Genomic DNA, 18870 nt, shown 5'->3' with positions numbered 1-18870 from the left:
CGCAGCCAGGCTCGGCCCCCCGAATCCCGAGCGGCGCCCAGACGGCCCCGCCTCAGAGCACAGCAGGAGGAGGTAGGTTGAGCAGCGCGCGGCGGCCGCGGAGCCCTGGCAGACCCTGCAGTAGAGGCAGCTGCTTCCGGTAGGGACCGGGCCTGTAGGGGGGCTCCGAGTCTGTCCCTCGCAGCCTTCGAGGCAGCGGTTTGGGTCTCTGCGGAGTCTGTAGCTTCAGCGGTGGCCGCTCGCTGTGTCTCTGCAAAGGCCACTCCACACTGTTACAGGCAAAGGATGGACGAGCTGGCTTTGGGCCTGTCAGTACTAACTGCCCAGAGTCTGAAAGCAGGATCCTTGTACGTTTCTTACTGCAGGATAGGCTGTTCTGCCCTCGAGCTCAGCCCCCTGCTTTAATGGGGCAAGCTAATATTATGCAGAAGGAGAAAATAGTGGGTTTGCTATGTGTGTTAGCCAAATTCACAGAGTGAGTAAGAGGCTGGTCAAAGTTTGTATATTTTTTTCAGCCCAGAAAAGACAATTGTGATAATCTAGTCTGATTTAAAAGGGATAATCAATGTTTTTATCACCATATTTTTAACTGTGCAATGAAACTAGAGAGAAGTCAGGAGGAACCATTTTTTCTTCTAATGTAAGCGTTTTAAAATATTTGCAGTGTAACCCACTTCACCACCACTGTCTACTTGAATTTGAGTGTGGTTTTAGGTGGGTGTGGGTTGTTCTGTGAATAATAGTTCAGGGCCCCAACAGCTGTGGCAGTTAATAACTGGATCTGTGGGGTTGGCCAGACTGATAATACAGTTTGGCTTTTGTTAATTTAATTTTATTATGCAAATAGTTGTTTTCCCAAATAAAAGTGTTTGTGGCTTTACATTCACACGGACTCTTGAGTGCTTAGGAGTGGAGAGGAAATAACTGTAAAGGTTTCAGAGTAACAGCCGTGTTAGTCTGTATTTGCAAAAAGAAAAGGAGTACTTGTGGCACCTTAGAGACTAACCAATTTATTTGAGTATGAGCTTTCGTGAAGTGAGCTGTAGCTCACAAAAGCTCATGCTCAAATAAATTGGTTAGTCTCTAAGGTGCCACAAGTATTCCTTTTCTTTTAACTGTAAAGGTGTGACCAGGAGGTTTTAAGTGGCAGCTTGAGCCAACTATTTTATTTCATTTAAATAGAAGTCCTAGATCAGGGGTTCTCAGGACAAGCTTCTTGGTGGCCTCAGAGTGTGGCCACCAACTCTTGCTGGTGGCCGCTCTCACACTTTTCCCTAAAATACTTGATTAGCTTTAGGAAAATCAAATAAATATGCACATACACACATCAAAATTATTGTAATTTATTTATTGCTAGCTAGTAAATCTGCTGTGAAAAGTGATGCTTGTATGTTTGTTAATATCACTTTTCACAGCAGACTTACTCAGCCCTGGCAAGCCTTGGAGACAAATTAAGCCCTGGATGGACGGTTGGGGGAGGCAGTGGGGGCCAGGGAAGATGGGGGTGAGGGGCTGGAGCTCGAAGCCCTGCAAGCAGAGCCCGATGTCCTGCAGCCGGAGGATGGGGTCCAGGAATGGAGCCTGAAGCCCCGTGGCCAGGGCCTGCTGCCCCCCACACTCCCATCCTAAGGCTGAAGCCCAAAGCCTAAGTCCCACCACCCCTGGGACGGTGAGGAACTCACTGGCTGCCTGCTCCTCCAGCGTTGTGCCCCAGGTGTCCCCAGAAGGGGTCAGGGCCCAACCCCTGCAGCTGGCCCCAGCATCCAGGAGGAACAGAGTGGGGGAGGGGGCTCTACTTTGCCCTCCCCACCTCCATCACAGTCCAGGAGTCTGTGGCCGCAAGAAAAGCCCCTGGTAGCCACATTTCAGAAACGCTGCCCTAGAGGTTATCTGAAGCTGGCCCTAACTCCTGCTAAAGACACCTGGAAGAAGGGTTACATTTTGTAAAGTGCTTGGAGGTCTTTGGATGGAAGATGATCTATAAATGTTTTGTTATTTATTGTTATTAATGAAATGACTGAACACAATCTAACCCTTCATTCTAGCTGTGAGTCACTAAAATGAAGGACAAATATTCTGAACATGTGCATTTAATTAATTCTTTAACTTCAGAATGCATTGCTTAAAGCGTGTTGCTCAGAATCTTTGCAAGGGATGAGTATTACATAGGTTTTAGGTAGTCTTGAATTGTAAACTCTTCAGAGTGGGGGCCATCTGTGCCTAACTGCTGACTGGTAATAGACTCATGAACAAAGGAGACGTAATGGATAGTGAAATGGTAGGGGCTCTGATACTATTGCGAGGATGTGATATAAAACCCTAGACAGATTGATCACTACTTAACTTTCTCCAGTAATGACCATTCTTAATTCTTGGATCTGTCAGTGGTGGAGTGGGCTTATAAAAATTGTAAAGTAAGCAGTGTAACAAACTGAAAAAGACATTGGGATGAAAAAACTATTGGAGTCATACTGAATTGCACTTGATAGAACAGTGACTAGATGCTGGAAAGTGGGTGCTCTTACACTGAATAAGTTTGATCTTGATTGCTTTCAATTTAAGACCATTTTTTGACAGTGTTAGTCTGAACAGCTGAGGATACATGAGAATGCATGGAAGTGAAGTTTATGTGCTTCAAGAAATTAATGTTCAGCAGGTATTATCACGTACCCAGTTAAGTATTATTTTCAGTTTTCCCACAATGGAATCAGAACCATTTTTAAACACAGTTGTTGCTAGAAAAAAATCTAGTGGTTTTCTACTCTTGCTAGAGAATGGATTTTCTTTTGTCTGAGAACTAAATTAGAGCTATGTTTAAAAAAAAAAAAAAAAAATGTTATGGGCAACCTGATATAAAGGTAGGCATAATTTACAGCAGGTTTCTGATCTCACTGGTCAATTTATTTGCTAATAGTTTGGAGGAGCGAAAAGAAAATCAGAGACGTTTGCTAAGGACACTTGTTTAGGTAAATACAAACTATAGAAGATTGTAAGAAGCTCCAAGTGCATTTAAATGCGTTGGGATTTGGACACCATGATGGCAGACTAAATTAAATTTTGATAAGTGTATTACAATGGGGGAAGTAGTTTAAATTTCTCATATACCTGATCGATTCTTAACTTGTAGGATTCTCTCAGGGGAAAAAAATCCAGATTTTGCATAATCTCATGTAACTACAATGGACTTAATTATATCCAAAGCTGTTTGAGGTAATGAAATGTATCTTTTCTGTTTAAAATCTTGTTAAAGAACTAAGTAAAATTATGAAGCTATGTATTTATTAGCACAAATAAAATAAACCAAATAAGCTAAATACACAGAAGGTAATTGTTCTCCTGTGCTTGGCACTGATGTGGCTTCAGCTGGAGTACTGTGTCCAGTTCTGGGCGCCACACTTTAGGAAAGATGTGGACAGAAGAGAGCAACAAAAATTATAGGTTTTGACAACCAGATTGATGAGGAAAAGTTTAAAAAGAAAACTGGGCATATTTAGTTTTGAAAAAAGAAGACTGAGGAGGGAACCTGATAACACTACTTCTTCGAGTGCTTGCTCATGTCGATTCCAAGTTAGGTGTGCGCGCACCCATGTGCACAGTCACCGGAGATTTTTCCCTTAGTGGTACCCATCAGGCTGGCCCTAGTGCCCCCTGGAGCCTCATGCTCAGCGTGCCGTGGGCCCCGTGCCCTCTCAGTTCCTTCTTACAGCCCATGATGGTTGCTGGAACGTCTCTTGCGATTGCAAGCTCCCCGGTGTTTTTTTTCTGACTTTCCTTGGGCATTCTTGTTATAAATAGTTGAGAGTGAGTTAGTTAGGTAGGTGTCCCATTTGGGACGTTGTCCCAGGGATGGGGCATGCCCAAGTTCCTGGGTTTCAAACTATGTTTTGCCTACTATAAGTCCAGGCCAGTGAGTGATCCACATACGAGCTGCTTGAAGTGCCTCGGGGAAGCTCACATCAAGGACAAGAAGAGACTCTGCAAGGGCTTCAAGCAACACACTCTTAAGGATTGGGACACTCGTTTGAAGGGCCTGTTAATGGAAGGGGCACTTAGACTGGCCTCAGAGCCTGATCTGATTTGGCTCCGAGTATGTCAGCCTTGGTGCAGAACGCTCCCTGGCACTGGGTCCTTCCCAGCGCTGCTCCCATCCCCCATGCTGAGAAAGAGGCATAAGAAACAACGTGCCGACGGGGCGGTCCCTGGTGCTGCAGAGGGATAGGCAGAAGATGGTTGATGAGGTGAGCCCTGTGCTGGGCCACTCGTCCTCCCCAGAGCGGTGGTTGGCGAGAGTAAATTGAGGTAAATGGAGTTTGAGACGCCTGACTTAGAGTGTGGTCAGCGTACTTAAAGGGGCAATGCACATCACTCACACTCATGCTCACGGTGTGTGTCTCTGTCTGTCTGCCATGCTGTCTCCCCTCCCTCCATTCGTGCTGCCTTGTAGAGTATGAGGCTACATTAACAACAGTGTGTTAACCCTTGAGGGCTCAGCCAAGTTCTAGTTAATCATTTAGCAGTAAGGCATTCCCTGGGAAATATCCCACCCTCTGACTCCACCACCTCAACCAAGCTTCCCAATCATCATTGCTGTGTACAGTATTAAATAGTTTGTTTAAAACTTATACTGTGTGTTGTCTGGTGACAAAAATTTCCATGAAACCTAATCCCCCCCTATTTACATTAATTCTTATGGGGAAATTGGATTCGCTTAACATCGTTTAGCTTAGTCACATTTTTCAAAAACATAAATACAGTAACTCCTCGCTTAACATTGTATCTACATTGTGTTAACAATGCTGCACACTAGAATGCTTTCAGGCAACCTGAAAAAAGAAACCCAGAACTTTGTAAAAACACTCTAATTTTTGGTAACACTGGGAAGTTGGAAACCCAAGACCTAAGAAGGGCATTAGGCACACTGCCTTCTCATTAGTCAGTGACTAACCCTCTGGCAGTAATCTAAGGGGGGAGGTGTAACACTACACCCTATATTCTTCATAGAAATATTGTTATATGATTATAGCATAACAATAATATGTTTTGTGCAAGATAAGGCATGTGAGATATCATTGGAAAGGTTATAATTTGCTGAATATGATCCTATTTGTGTGTATGTATAATTTTTGTATCTAAAGTTAGGAATATTGACTGTACATCTGTACTACAAAAGTGTTTGCACCTGGGGAATGCCCACCAGACAGAATGCAATCAGTCTGGCTGGCTACCTGGGGACCAGTCAATGAATCATTAGGGGAGAACAATAGGTCTTTGAAGATGCTAATCTCCCACCTTCCTGAGAAGCTTTCTTGGGATGCTACAAACACCTTCTGACTCATGGCTGCTTTGCCACTGCAGGATCATGTGATTGTCACCTGATACTGGACTCCATGATAGAATACCAGTATTTTTCCACGGGTGGGTGGAAACCACACTGGAAAACAAAGGATTTTCGCCATATGTAAAGCCTATTTAAGGCAGCGGAGGGACATAATCAGTATTTATTCTTCACTGGATCCCCACCCAGGATGACTGCAGGAAACATCTAAGAATCACAGACGGGGTGTAGGGGGGGAGAGAAGGACTGAGCCCAGGCTGGGAAGGTGTCTGGCCTGTGGAAAAAAATACTTGGAGTTTTAAGCTGCAAGCAAGAGCAGCTTGCCTTCAAGAAACTCTGCAATCTGCCTAAAACAACATTTAAGGTCAGAAACTACTACTTGTAACCAGTTTTTCAGTATCTTAAGCTTATATTGTGTTTTTGTTTTATTTGATGGGTAATCTGCTTTGATCTGTTTTCTATCACTTATTATCATGTAAAATCTACCTTTTGTAGTTAATAAACTTGTTTTTTTTCTCTAAAACAAGTCCAGTTTGTGGAATTCATAACTGGGGGGCAAAAAGCTGTGCATATCTTCCTACAAATTGAGGGAGGGATTTCATGCACTAGCACTGTACAGTTCTCTGTGCAGTGCAAGACAATACAATTTTGGGTTTACACTCCAGAGGGGTGTGCACTTGAGTGCTGGGCAATTCCTGAGCTGAAGCCTTCCCATGCAGTGCTCATTTCAGTGTCTGTGTCTTTCTGCAGCTGGGTGTGTCACTACTTGTGTCACGCTGCATCATGGCCTTAATGCCTGGATGCCAAGAGAACTATAACAGAAACTGCCTTCTAGCTAGTCACTGACTAATCCTCTTGCAGTAAACTAAGAGGGGAGGTGTGACCCTCTGTACCTTGGGGGAACACCCAGCACTCCCGTGTTCATCCTTGTAAAACGATTGTGTGGTATCCAGTGCAAAGTTTGTCATGTCAGGTGTCTTCAGAAGGCTCATGATGCACTGAGCATTGTTGTTACAGTGATGTTATAGTAATTGTTGTTATAGTGATGGGATGTTATAGGTTATAATTTCATGTATATAGTTATGATGCTGAAAATGTATCTTCATGGCTTAAATCAAGCCCAGGAAAAAAACTCTCCAAGAGCAGAGAGGCAGTTCACACCTCATCAGGGCATGCATGGGACAAACCCAGCTCAGCCTCACAGGAACAAAGGACGCTGGCCTAGGCAGCAACAAAAGGATCTGTTGAACTCTCGAGTGAGTCACCCCCCTTCCTTTGGTCAGTTTGGGGTTATGATGAAGTAATGCTCACCTCACTCTGACGGGGGGGCGGGCAAAGCCAAGAGGGAAGAAAGAACATGATAAAAGGGAGAGACGTTTGCCATGCTCTTTCTCTCTCTTCCATCTTCATCTACAGACACCCACCACCACCAAGCGACTGAAGCGCTGATCAAAGGGGAGAGCCTGGCTGAAGGGCAACCAGCCAGCCTGTGGTGAGAAGCATCTAAGTTTGTAAGGACACTGAAAGAGTTAAGATCAGCTTGGAATGCATTTTGCCTTTATTTCATTTTACCAAATCTAACTTGTTATGCTTTGAGTTATAATCACTTAAATTTTATCTTTGTAGTTAATAAATCTGTTTGTTTGTTCTACCTGAAGCAGTGCGTTCGGTTTGAAGCATGTCAGAGACTCCCCTTGGGATAACAAGCCTGGTACATATCAATTTATTTGTTAAATTGATGAACTCATATAAGCTTGCAGTGTCCAGTGGGCATCACTGGATGCTGCAAGACGGAGGTTCCTAGGGTTGTGTCTGGGACCGGAGATATTGGCTAGTGTCATTCGGTTGCACAATCCAAGGAGCAGCTTACATGCCAGAGGCTGTGTGTGAACAGCCCAGGAGTGGGGGTTCTCACAGCAGTGCAGGGTTAGGTTGGCTCCCAGAGTCAAGGATTGGAGTGACCTAGCAGATCACCGGTCCAGATAATACCAGAGGGGAATGTCACACTTATATTTCATTGGGAGCCAATGTGGGGCCTAAAATAGGTCTTTGAATTAAAAACTGGGGCTAAAAATTGTGTAACTGTATAAAATATTTTTCTTTTAAGACAAAGTTAAACATTTTTTAACTGGGAAGATGACTGAAGCTGGTCAGGCCCAACAATTAAAACCGAGCATATGTCTTCTCTGGAGGAAGGCTGGTGCGTAGAAGAGTGACCTGCCTGTAAACCAAGATACTTGGTACTCGCCTGGCTCCTCTTATACATTGCCGGGTTTGAGTCACTGGTCATTATTTTCTTCTTCTCTGTACTTGATCTTGGTTTCCTTCAGAGAACATGGGCATCCTAGCAAGGAATGGTTGTCTCTGGGCATAAAGAGAAGGGAGAGGGCTGATAGTCTCCTGTGAGCAGTGACTATTTTGGATGCTGTTTTTCACAGTACAGGAGCATTCAGCTGTCCCTTCATTGTAGCTATGACTGTATGGTGGCGTGTCATTGGGTGGACTGTCAGATCCCTTTAAAGAAGTGAGAGCATGAGTCTGTGCCATTGCAGTCTCTGGAAATTGCTCTCCTTTTGTCGTTTGTTTCCTGCCATAGGAGGATCTGAGACCTGAGAGATGAAGACCAGACAAGCCCACCCTGTTTGGTATAGGTGGCTCCAGGCAACAGTGGTCCAGCTGGTAGCAGAACAGTTGCAGGTATCTCTGAGAGACGTGTGCACTTAGAGCTTTGCATTTAGCCCTCCTAACCGGAGACAAGTTCCTCCTGTGCTATGCGGGGCTGGGTTACCCAGAAAATGTTCTTGACTAGCTACATCTTCAGGGGGCAGGGGAAGATAGCTGCTTGCAGGATGGGGAAGTTAATATCCAGGGCAGGTTGTAATATGTCTTATCCAGAACAAGCTTGGACCAGATGGGTGACGAGAGCAGGGGTTCTCAAACATTTTGTATTGGCAATCCGTTCCACACAAGAAGTGTCTGAGAGCAACCCCCTTATTAATACAAAACAGATTTTTTATATTTAACACTATTTTAAATGCTAAATTTATAATCATAATGTTGAAAATCAATTTACCTTTTCTCACCACTTTTAACACTAAAACACATTTTATCACATTATTATAAGCAGAAAAAATTATTTTTTAAATTAATACTGTTTAATACTGGGGGTCGCACAAAGCAACTTTGTCATTATCACTTTTCACAGCAAACTTAACGCCCCATTGCCACCATTACTTCTGTGCTGCTGCTGACCTCAGTTCTTCCTCAAGAGCTGGGTGGCTCTGAAAGTAGGAACACTGCCAGCAGCTGTGCAGCGGTAAGGGTGGTAATGGGGGGCTAAGTCTGCTGTGAAAAGTGATATTTCCTGTGTTTGTTAATATCACTTTTCACAGGAGACTTACTATTGCAGACTTCACAGCAGACTGACTAGCTAGCTGGGTGGCTGTGAAAAGTTATATTAAGAAACACTTTTTACAGTCTTCCAGCTCTGAAGGCAGTGCTGTGGCCAGCAGCAGCGCAGAAGTAAGGGCGGCAATGGGGAGCTAGAATGTCTGCTGTGAAATGATATTAATAAACATACAAGTATCACTTTTTATAGCAGAAGTCTGCCATGAACCCTGTACTAGTAACTCTGCTGTGAAAAGTGATATTAACAAACATATAAATCTCACTTTTCACAGCACTAGTGAAGACTTCACAGCAGACTTGCTAGGTAGCTGGGAGTCTGTGAAACGTGGTATTAAGAAACATACAAATATCACTTTTTACAACAGCATTAATGCCCCTGTGATAGTGTTCACCCCAGAAAGTACTGGGAGGGGTTAAGGTGGCCAGGTTGGCCAATTAACTCCACAGGTGGCACCTGGAGGAGGATCCAGGGAGAAGGGATTAATATGAAGCAGGCTCACCTAGTCAGAAACAGGAGGGGCCAGTGTAAAGCCCAGGAGCTGAAAGCAGAGGGAAGCTGCTGGAGGAAGGCAGGGAAGTAGGTTGCAGTCACCTTCCTGGGTGGAGGGAGTTGGGAGGCTGACAAACCCAGAGAGGGGGAAACCAGATAAGTAGGAAGAAGCCCAGGGAAACAGCAGCAAGGGGTAGGACTGTGCAGAGACCTTGGCTGCTTCTTACAGTGTTCCTGGGCTGTAACCCAATGTTGAGGGCAGGCTTGGGTTCCCCTACCGGCCACTGGGAAGTGGTAAGGGCATTGGAGATGCCATCCAGTCAACGGGTCTGGAAGAACTTTGAATCCCCTGGAAGGGGAGGACCTTGGTGACCTGGCCGGAGGGCCAAGCCATGAAGAGGAGACTGCAGTTCCTGGAGCGAGAGAGGGGCTGCCTATTAGAGGGACAGACAGAATGACCGCATTCCACTCATGGTTGGGAGGGTTGATCACAAGAGCTAATCCCCACAGTTATCAGGAGGAGGCGCCAGACTGGTGGTGGTTAGTGCACCCTGGGAGAGCCCCACTTCCACCCTTCTCCCCTGCTGCTGGCAGCAGCACTGCGTTCAGAGCTGGGCAGCTCTGAAAGCACAGCTACTGCCAGGAGCACCACAGAAGTAAGGGTGGCAATGAGACGCTGGTAAGTCTGCTGTGAAATGTGATATTGGCAAAGTTTCTTCTTGAACCTCCACTGAACCTCAGATGCGTCCCGTTTGCACACCACTGGTGTAGCCCCCTCACCCGCACGAGGATAGTGCTGCTCCTGACTTCCCATAATAACCATGACCTCCTGAGTGGTCATGACATCCAGTTTGAGAATCCCTCTTTTAGAATGTGGCGCCAATCGTTGTCTGCTCAGTGATTTATTAGTAGGTTTTTTAGTTAGTTTGTGTCAGTAGCCCCCTGTAGATGGGGTGGGATCATGTTAGCTACAGGTGCTAAAGTGTTGGGGTTTGACCAGCCAAGTGACCCATCATTGTTGACTGTGTCTCTGTTAATCTAGTAGGTGTGCTGTAGTGCAGATGGGAGTGAGAGGGCAGACCTTCACACTCCAGCACAGGTTTTGGGTGGTGATGGCTCTTTCTTGGGTTATTTGCTGTGGAGCTGGAAGAAGAGGACCTGGACAACCCACTTGGCAGGGGACTGAGGATCCCAAGGGTCCTGCCTGGTGGTGACAGTGATGGGGGAGGAGCAGGTGTCAGTTTTCCTTCAGGTGCAGGTGTCAGTTTCCTTTCCTTTATGTCTCTATCAAGTGTTTGAGTAACCAGAACCCTATCTGAGAACAGAGAGATGCTTCTTGTTTGCATGCAATGGGTCCTGGGGAGGGTGGAGCCCTGCCTTTGGCTGGGAGCATCGCCCTGCTCCCCAAGACTGAATGTGACCTGCAACTAGGGACACTCTGGTATTCCCAGTCTGCCCTTCCACATCACTGGGTGTGAGTCACTGGACACAATGTTGTTTACCTTGGCTATACTCAATCTTCTCTTCCTTCAGAGCAGTGGCTCTCAACCTTTCCAGACTACTGTACCCCTTTCAGCAGTCTGATTTGTCTTGGGTACTCCCAAGTTTCACCTCTCATAAAAATTATTCGCTTACAAAAACGGACACAAAAATGCAGACGTGTCACAGCACACTATTACTGAATAATTGCTTGCTTTTTCCATATTTTTTTATTTTTACCATATTCTAAATCAATTGGAATATAAATATTGTACTTACATTTCAGTGTATAGAGCATGGAAGACCCCTGGAAGATCTTGCATACGTACATCCAAGGGCACGTGTATGCCTAGTTGAGAACCACTGCTTCAGAGGACCTGAGTATCCTGGTCAGGCATGGGATTTGTGGGATGGGATGGGGATAGGGAGAGACCTGGTGGGACTGTCGTCGCTTACCAGTGCTGATCACTTCAAGCACTGGCTAAGCTGGAGGGGAATTAGGGGACGGGGGTTCCAGGAAACAGAAGCCAGGTGACCTGACCCTGTGTGTCCTCCACATACAAATGCTGGCCTAGGCTATAAGTGTTCTTGCTTTCTATACTCAGTTCCTAATGACACTGGGTAGATGAGAGAATGGCCAACCTGGGACAGAGACCAGGAGAAGGAACAACCACCCTGAGCCCATTCAGCAGAATGGAAACCAGACTCTGATCTGTGGTGTAGGCGCAAATGGAAATTTGCTTAATCTAAGTATTGAGAGGGCTGCAAATGTTGTCTGTGGAGAGACATTTGTTATATTAGCATAGGCTGAGTCCATGAGAAAAAAGTCCATGAATCTGACTGGGACATGTGAAGGTTGGGGGAGCTCTTGCTTCCCTCTCAGCGAGTTGTCAGGGCTCAGGGAAGGGAAAGTAATAGTTTTCCTGAAATATGATTAACTTCCAGGAGGGCCAGAGATGTAACCAGAGATGTTCAATCCTCAGCTCTCTTCCTTCCATGTCACTGGGTCTGAGTAACTGGTCACTGCACGCTGTTCCTTGTTTGTACTGACTCTAGCCTCCTTCGGAAGATGTGAGCATTCTGGTGAGGTACAAACCTCTCTGGGATAAAGGCAAGGTGAAGGGACAATAGTCTGCTGTGCAGCATGAGTACTTTGGGTCCAGGAGCAGCCAAGTGTCTCTTTATTTAGCTATTACTGTCTTGGGTGAGTGGAGGGGTGTATGTAGGAAAAATCCCTTGGAATAGCAAGTACCTGCGCTAAATACCATTGCAGTATCTGCCCACTTTCTTCTTGGGTTGTGTTTTCTGCAAGGGAAAACTGGTTGAGGATAAGTTCAGTTCTGTCCTGTAATGGGGTAAGTGAGACCAGCCTGGCCTCAAGACAGATGCCAGGCAATACCGTCTGAGAGGAAAGTTGCTGTTGCTGTCACTAAGTAAGTGTCTGGTAAGGCTATGGTGACAGCCCTGGTGATTACAGAGAGTGGTGCTTCCTTTTAGCTGGGACTTAGTTTCTCATAAAAGGTTCCCAACTAGCCCTGAGTGCAGGGGGAGAATTTCCCCATCCTGGGACTGCTGATCTTCAATGGCAGGGAGGAGTGTGTCCTCCCAGAGAGGTGGAACCAGGAAGGTGACTACAAGTCCTGATTTTCCTGCCTTCCTTTTGTTTCTCTCTTCTGTGTTGGCCAACACACTGTCTCCCTGCCTGTCCTGCTTCTGTCTCCCTTCATAGACTTGTACACCTGCCCATGTCCTGTGATTCAGACATATAGGGGTGTCAAGGCTAATTCCCCACTCTGGCACATAGAGTGCAGCAGGTGGGGGTCCGCAGGGATTCTAAAACTTAATACTGGTCACTCTAGGCTTGTATTAAACTCCCAAGGTTACAGCTTCTCTCTGACCTTGGATGGGTAGACGCTGTCACCACCCAAGTGCAGAACCCCTTTGAGAACCCAGGAAGGCGCACTTGAGAATTCCTTCCTGTGGGGTACCCTCAAGGCCCCCCCCTCCCCAGGGAAGAGCAAGGGAAAGAAAGAAAGAAATCAACTGTTGCCACCAGCTAATTAAACAACATGTGCACAAACCTCTTAAGGCACAAAAATCCAATTTTGTTCTTAAAAAAGGTAAATTTTATTAATAAAAAGAAAGAAAATACATCTGGGAACTTAGGCGTTTGCTAGATTAAAAAAAAACTACAAGGATTAAGCATTAAGAATAGATTTCTTGAGGTCCAGCTTAAAGGTTACAAGCAAAACAAGAGCACCGGGGTTAGCATAGAGGAATCCACAAGCCATAAAGAAATAAGAGAGAAACTTAATTGCGTCTTCCTAGACATTTCCTGATCTACTTACATATCTGAGGTTTTTAAATAAATAGTCTCGAGGTATGATACCAATGATTTTTTTCATATCTGGCCCAAGCTCTTACAGCATAGCTCTGTCCTGTCCTCTCCCTGGAGAACAACAACAGACAGACAAAAGGGGAGTCTTGTTTCAATTTTAAAAAGTTCTAGCTTTCCCATTGGCTCTTTTGGCCAGGTGCCCACTCACTTCCTTTTACCTATGCATAGCAGTGAGACTTTTTAACCCCTTTACAGGTATAGCAATTAGAGAACAGCTACTAAGAGAGATTTTATAGCTACTGGCTGGCTGGGTGTCCATAAAAGGGAGCTATCTCCCCCCGCCCTTTCATTTATCACAAGGAGTCTGTAGCTGTCTGTGCAGGGGGGTGGATAGGGGTCATGTGGGGAGAAGGTGAGAGAAGGAGTTGAAGCTGCTGCTGCCTCTGTGGATCTAGTGTAGCTCCCCACCAGGCCCTGATGCCTCTTGGGAGTTGTAGTCTTCTTTGTCCTTTTTCTAGATTGTGGGGGCCTGTGTACTGCTTGGTACAGCTGGACATCCGCTCAGTGATTGATCAGTGAGGTTTTTTGGATAATTTTTGGAAACTTATTCCCCAGACTCATCCTGTCCTGTCCCATCCCATCCCATCCTTGTTGCAGCAGCAGCCTGGTCCCCAGTAGGAAAAGTTAGCTTAATGAATACTTAGCTTTAAGTGACTTATGTGTAGTGGCTAGTTGCTGTGAATGGTCCTGTGCCTGCAAACACTCAAAGGATATGCATCTAATGTTGTGCACGTGCATAAGTGTCTGCAAGATCAAGGCCAATTCCTCTATGAACTCAGTCGTGTAAGGACAGACCTTTGCTCCAGGGTTAAACTTTGTTTTCAAGCACTTTTTAAAAACTCCAGATTATAAAATCCGTAGCATAACCATGCTTTCCAGTAAAATTTCATTACTTAGTATGTGATACTGTTACAGCACCAAGGACAGTAGCCTTGAAAGTGTGAGCAGTGACATTCACAGCCCCAGCGGGGATCATTATGTGTTAGTGTAGTCAGGCTATGTTAGTTGATCTGGAGGGCTTTTCATGCTGAGATTGAAAGGAAGGAGGTTATAATCCTCAGAATTTTACATCTGGGGAAACAAACATTCTTATCACACTTACAGACTTTCTCCAAGGAGTAAGAATGTAGTTATCTTTGTGTTTAAAAAACCAAAAAAACAGTTTACAGTGGTGGACTATAGTTTGGCAACTCTAATTCAAACACATGCCTTTTTTGAACAGTGACACTTAGATAAGAATGGCCATGCAGGTCAGATCATGGTCCATCTACCGCCGTATCATGTCTTCCAACAATGGACATGCCAGATGCTTCAGAGGGCATGAACAAGGGACTGAATTACCTAGTGATCCATCCCCTATTGTCCAGTCCCAGCTTCTGGCAGTCAGAGGTGTAGGAACACCCAAAGCATGGGGTTGCGTCCTTGACCATCTTAGCTAATAGCCATTGATGAGCCTATCCTCCATGAATTTAGCTAATTCTTAGTTATATTTTTTGCTTTCACAGCATCCCCTGCAACAAGTTCCACAGATTGCCTGTGCATTGTGTGAAGTAGTATTCATTTAAGGGGTTCTGCTGATACTTTGGAGGATAGAGCTAAAATCAAGGGATCTTGATAAATCAGAGAACTGGATTATAGACAACAAAATGAAATTCAAAGACAAAGGTAAGGTGCTACACTTAGGGAAAAAAACAATCAAATGCACAGATAGGGAATGGGGGATAACCGGCTTGGCAGCAGCACTGCTGCAAAGGATCTGGGAGTTGTGGTGGATCACAACCACAACATGAATCAGCAATGCGATGCTGTTGCAAAAAAGCAAATGCAATTTTAGGTTGCATTAATAGAGGCATAGCATACAAGTCATGGGAGATGATAGTACCACTCTACTCAGCACTGGTTAGGCTGGAGTACTGTGTCCAATTTTGGTCACCAATGAATAGAAAGGATGTAGAGAAACGGGAAAGGATCCAGAGGTGAGTGAGAGAGGTGATCAAAGGGATGGATTGCAAACCATATGAGCAAAGGCTGAAGGAACTGGGTATGTGTAATTTGGAAAAGAGATTAAGGAGGGACATAGCAGTCTTCAAATACTTGAAAGGCTGCCATAAAAAGGATGGAGAAAAGTTGTTCTCTCTTGCCATAGAGGGCAGGACAAGGGGCAATGGATTCAAACTACGGCATAGCAGATTTAGATTAAATCTCAGAAAAAACTTCCTAACTGTAAGAACAGTGGAACCTACTGCCTAGGGAGGTCATGGAAGCATCTTCACTGGAGGTTTCCAAAAGGAGGCTGGATAGCCATCTGTTATGGATGGTTTAGGTACAAAAAATCCTGCATCTTGGCAGGGAGTTGGACTAGATGATCTTTGCGGTCCCTTCTAATCCTGTGGTTCCAAGATGTACTTTCTTTTAAACCTCCTGACTATTTATGTCATTGGGTGACCCCTGGTTCTTGTGTTATGTAAAGAGGTAAAGAACAGTTGCTTAATCACTTTCTCCACAGCATGCCTGATTTTATGGACCTCTGGAAGAGACTACAAGAAGGGAAATGACAAACAGAACAGTCCAGTCTTTTTAATCTCTCCTCCAATGGAAGCTGTTCCATACCCCTAAGCATTGCTGTTTTTGCCCTTCTCTGCACCTGACAAGCTAGCAATGTTAGGAACCATTAGGAAAGGGATAGATAAGACAGAACATACCAGGAATTTACAGAGGGGCATTATAGTACACTGACACCTTGAATACTGCATGCAGTTCTGGTCACCCCATCTGACAAAAGATGTAAGAATTGGAAAAGGTACAGAGAAGGGCAGCAACAATGCTTAGGCATATGGAACAACTTTCATAGGAGGACAGGTTAAAAAGACTGAGGCTATTCAGTTTAGGAAAGAGACTAGGGAGGGATATGATAGAGGTCTACAAAATCGGCCATGGGCTGGAGACAGTAAGTAAGGAAGTGCTCTATACTCCACATGCCTTCCAAGGGAATTAATAGACTGGAAGTTTAAAGCAAACATAAGGAAGTACTCTACATAGCTAATTCATGTGTTAACTGTGGGAAGGATAGGTCCATCAATAGCTCTTAGCCAAGATGGTCAGGGACCCAACCTCATGCTTTGGGGTGTCCCTAAACCTTCAGTTGCCAGCAGAATCTGCCACTGGCCACTGTCCTATACATTGACACTGGACTAGCTAGACCATTAGTCTGACCCAGAATGGGTGTGCCTATCCTCTAATTCCCCTAGAATCTGCAGCCTAGATTTAGGTGTCTGCATCCTTCCTCCCTGTACAGCCAAACCCCACCTGCCCCCACCCAGCCTCCAGCTGGAGCTGCAGCCCAGGGCCCAGCTGAGCCTGGCAGCCAGCCACCCAAACACATGGAGACCCTGGTGACTCAGGAGCGGGAAATGTGCCCCCATCTTCTCTGTAGTCACTATGGTGTAACAGTGCCATGGTGGGTTTCAGAGTAGCGGCCGTGTTAGTCTGTATTCACAAAAAGAAAAGGAGTACTTGTGGCACCTTAGAGACTAACAAATTTATTTGAGCATAAGCTTTCGTGAGCTACAGCTCACTTCATCGGATGCATTCAGTGCCATGGTGCTATCTCCAGGGTACAAAACTGGTCAGCGTGGGAGATGAGGCTGCGATAGGGATGTAGCATCACAAATTGTAACATCCCAATTTCCTACCACTAGCAGACAACTAGGGTGTTTTTTCTGGGGTGGGGCCTGCCCTGTCACCACTTGCTACACACACAGTTTTCCAGTCCTGGGTCTATGGGGGTGGGAGTTTTGACAGATGGGTTGGACTTTGTCAGTATTTCAACTTGGGCGAAATCTCTATTTCAAATGGGGACACTTATAAAATGAGATTTTTCTAATTTAATACTTTTTTTGTAAATTAGCAAAATCTTGTTTTACTTGTGTGTAAATTTTAAAAAGAGATTTTACAGGAGCAATTGCTGTCTGTCCCTCCCCTCATTCAGAGGTAGCCATTTCTGCCAACCAGCAATTCAGGCACCAGTGAAGTCACATGACCATGATAAGGATTTGTTTTTTAATAATGTATTAAATATAGTAAATGAGTTACAATAAAACCCTAGGAAGTGTTATAAGAGTAAGATATGAAGGTTTATTGAAAAGTAAAGAATTAAAAGGTATGAAACTCCATTTCCTGGAGATAATGGGAAAGGGTGGCCAGTTCAGGCAGTTGGCATAGCAGAGCAGACCAATTTGTGAACATCTGTGTAGCTGTGTCACATGTATGTAAACATCTGAATGAAGACAGAGTATTTAAGGATGGGGTGTATAGTGGGCGTTTGGAAGCTCACTACATCATTTCAGAGAGGGAAGAGCAGCCTTGTCTAGACCTTCCTCCCCAGCACCTCCCTTCCTTTTGCCCCTGTTACTTCACATGGTGAGCTCACTCCAGCACCCCGAACAGCAAAGTAACATATTCTGCTGGGGAGCATTTTCTAGCATTACAATTCATCAGTCACTCTTTGACTTCCATCAGACCTGAGCTACCCCAACACACTCCCTGTCCTGAACTTTACCCGAAAAACATGCTGTGCCCTGTCCAGCCCACTCAGGGACAGGCCAGATAGATTAGGTCTGTTGTACCTCTAGGAGGTCAATACACAAAAATCTGTCTCTCTTAATGGAATTATCCACACAGTTCACAACATTGGATTAGTTTTGATTCAAGGAAAAAAAGCAAGTTTATTTAACTACAAAGGGAGGTTTTAAGTGAGTAAAAGAGGCATACAAGTAAGAAATGGTTACAAGAAAAATAAAGATAAAATGTTTTCTAAACTTAACAAACGAGGCTTGTGAAGTCCCTTTCCACAGGTTTCAGTAATATTGCTGCCCAAACTCTCAGGTCTTCCACATTGGTTTTCCACTTGTAAGGTAATTCCCTTCTCTTCATGTGACAATATATATTTATGCCTCTATCTGTAATTTTCACTCCATGCATCTGAAGAAGTGGGTTTTTTTACCCGAGAAAGCATATGCCCAAATAAATCTGTTAGTCTTTAAGGTGCCAGGGGACTCCTCGTTGTTTTTTGCACAAGGGTATTTCCTTTGGAGCAGCAGTGACACCCAGTGGCCAGTCAGGGTAATGCACAGAGGGTGTCTCCCATGAAGGAGCAGTGATACGTGATGGCCAGTTGTGGGTAATGCACATTGTGTGTCTCCCTTGGCGCAGCAGGGATAGTATGTCTCCCTTGAAGCAGCAGCAACACCAAGGGCCAGTCAGGGTAAGGCACATTGTGTCTACCATGGAGACTCAGTGACATCCAGTGGCCAGTCAAGGTAATGCACAGAGTGTGTCTCCCACCAGTATGCGTAAGGCGCAGAGAAGTGGTCCCCAACCTTTCTGTTGCAATGGCATATTCATGTTCCCAGAAGAGTGTGGTGGGCGCCGACGAGCAGCCGCCAAAATGCCGCCGGGAAGCCGCATCATCGAGAAGTGTTGCTGCCAAAATGCCATTTTGGCAGCAACACTTCTCCATGATGCGGCTTCCCGGCGGCATTTTGGCAGCTGGTTGTCTGGCGGAAGCCCTCCCTTGTCAGTAGGCGGGTGCACATAAATGCCCCGGCGGGTGCCATGGCGCCTGCAGGCACCACATTGGGGACCACTGGCACAGAGCATGTTTCCCACAGAGCAGCAGTGGCACCTGGTGGCCAGTCTGGGTAATGCATTGGTTAGCGTTAAGGGGTAGGGGTAGGGTCAGGGTCGAGGGTAGGGATGAGG

The 18870-nt window shown here is 45.3% G+C and overlaps 1 long non-coding RNA gene across 1 annotated transcript; it reads left to right on the top strand.

Moving 5' to 3' along the window:
• Positions 1 to 6993: 6993 nt before the first annotated feature.
• LOC122461390 lies at positions 6994 to 12007 on the top strand. The gene is made up of 3 exons (XR_006283251.1): positions 6994 to 7046; positions 7932 to 8032; positions 10999 to 12007. It is a non-coding gene; the product is annotated as an uncharacterized LOC122461390 (long non-coding RNA).
• Positions 12008 to 18870: the final 6863 nt, after the last annotated feature.

The sequence above is a fragment of the Chelonia mydas genome, chromosome 8 (genome assembly GCF_015237465.2).
Source record: "Chelonia mydas isolate rCheMyd1 chromosome 8, rCheMyd1.pri.v2, whole genome shotgun sequence".
Lineage (NCBI taxonomy): Eukaryota > Metazoa > Chordata > Testudines > Cheloniidae > Chelonia > Chelonia mydas.
The sequence above is the reverse complement of the archived record's forward strand: the minus strand, read 5'-3'. Positions and strand labels throughout refer to the sequence as shown.